The sequence below is a fragment of the Suricata suricatta genome, chromosome 1 (genome assembly GCF_006229205.1).
Source record: "Suricata suricatta isolate VVHF042 chromosome 1, meerkat_22Aug2017_6uvM2_HiC, whole genome shotgun sequence".
NCBI classification, from domain to species: domain Eukaryota; kingdom Metazoa; phylum Chordata; class Mammalia; order Carnivora; family Herpestidae; genus Suricata; species Suricata suricatta.
The window spans coordinates 190,265,739-190,268,026 of record NC_043700.1 but is presented as its reverse complement, the minus strand read 5'-3'; positions in this window follow the sequence as shown (position 1 = coordinate 190,268,026).

Below are 2,288 nucleotides of genomic sequence, written 5' to 3'. Positions count from 1 at the left end.
AATAAATAAATACATAAGTAAACATTAAAAAATTTTAATATACTCATCATCAGGAAACAGAGGAAGACTCAACAACACATCAACATCATGCGAGAAAGGAAAGAATATCTCTACAAACCTAATGGTTAGAAATGGATCTTGGGGTCGTGAGTTCAAGCCCCATGTTGGGGCTTTAGTGTACAAATCACTAAAAAATAATAATAATAAATAAACAAACTTAAAAAAAAAGAATATTCCAGGGAAACCTATGGTCACAATTTCTCTTTTATGCAAGGAAACTACTGATAATACTTATTTCGAAACATTTTTAGGCCTTGCCTACTCCGCATGGCACGGCAGGAATAATAAACCTTACAGCTCTTATTTATGCTCGGAAAGAAAACACCTTTCCAAAGGAACTTCTGTAGGAGCATTCTCCCACCGAACCGCACATGTTTTCTCACACTTGAACTCTGACCTTGGGATGCAGCTGTAAGGATGCAGGTCCGATCCGGCCCTCACCACCGGCCGACCCAGCCTTCCCGGAGCCGGTCGCGGTGCACCTCCGCAGTGGAGATGCACCCGGTGGCCATGGAGGGGGCGTTCCCCCACCAGCCGCAGGTCGGATCCAGCCTTCCCCTGTACTTAACCGGGAAGGCGCCTGCTTCTCCTGAAAGGGCCGCATTGAGGAGGAACAACTGCGGCGCCCAATTGGGGGAGGCCGGCCAATACCTTTGACCTTTCTAGAGGCGGGCCTAGTCATGCCCCATGTGGGGCGTCCTGGGCCCACTCCGATTGGTCAGTGCTCCGGATGGTGTGATTGACTCCCACAACTGCCAGTGTTGATGGGGGGCAGGGATTGGATCACTGTACACCATCATCATTTCCTGTAACGCCCCCTCCCAAAGGCATAAAAGGCCCTGCCCTGCCTTTGTTCGGGGCTCGCTCCACGTGGCCAGCGGGTCGGCTGGAGACTGTGAGCCCGAGCTTAAGCTTGTAATAAAGGCCCTTTGCTTTTGCAGGCGTGACTCGGTCTCCCTAGCAGTTTGTTTTGGGGTGATTTGGGGCGATTTTTAAAACTTGGGCACAACACAACAGTATCTGTGTGCTGGGCCTTCCCCCTCAGAGAGGAAATCTTAAAATGCTTCGCTCTCCAATCCCCAAAGCCCTGCTGAGAAACACGCTGTTTGGGGAAGGAAGTCAGAAGAACACGGTGACTTCTACCTTAACGAACAAGAGTCGGCCCCGCCGCATCTACAGGAGCCGCCTCAGCCTTCACAGAGTCCTACTCCAGAGACAGCAAAAGATGGCCGTAAGTCGTTTCAAAAGGAGACACTGTAACATACAAAGAACTTATGAAGCCATTTTACACAGCATAAGAACCAACCGCCTTGTGCGTGTATCTGCATTAATAGCACCTCAAATCCTTTCCAGAAATCGGTGGGAGCATAAGCTACTGGACATGAACTTTGTAACAGCCTTTTAAGTAAACAGCCACTGGGGCGCCTGGGTTGCTCAGTCAGTTGAGCGACCGACTTCGGCTCAGGTCATGATCTCAAGGTTCCTGGGTTCCAGCCCCATGTGGGGCTCCGTGCTGACAGCTCAGAGACTGGAGCCTGATTTGGATTCTGTGTCTCTTTCTCTCTCTGCCCCTCCCCTGTTCACCCTCTGTCTCTCTCTCTCAAAAACAAATAAAATGTTAAAAAATTTTTTAAAGAAATTAAGAAAAGGAACAATAAAGTAAAACAAAAAGGCAAGAGGGAAATAATAAAGATAAAATTGGAAAGTAACATTTAAAAAAACAAAACCCCAATAGAACTAATAAAATGCTGGTTCTCTTTATGAAAACATACTATATATAAATCACTAATCCAAGAAAAAAAGAGGGAAACATAAAGCACACAGGATAATGATGCTAATAATGGCAGACTCAGGACTCTGAACAGTCTGTACCAACTAGCCCCTGTCCAATCTAGCACGCACCCATTTTCCCCCTGACCTCAACTTTGCTCCCACTCCCCAATTTCCGGCGCAGCGCGACTGAGGCTGTACCTTCACTCCTAGAATACTGCTACCAGCGGGGAAACTGCTCAGTGGGGATGATGGCAGAGACCTAGCCCCGTCTCGGCCCCCGACCCACCGCCCGCCCTCCTTCACCACGATTCGCTTCTCTCTATCCGCCGCACCAGCTCCGCCAACATCTCTGCCATCTTCGCGATCCGCCTTCTCGCACCGTGTGGTCCCCCTGCCCTCGACCCCGTCGTCGGGATTCTGGAGATGGTTCAGGGCGCTCTCCTCCGAGGCCTCCA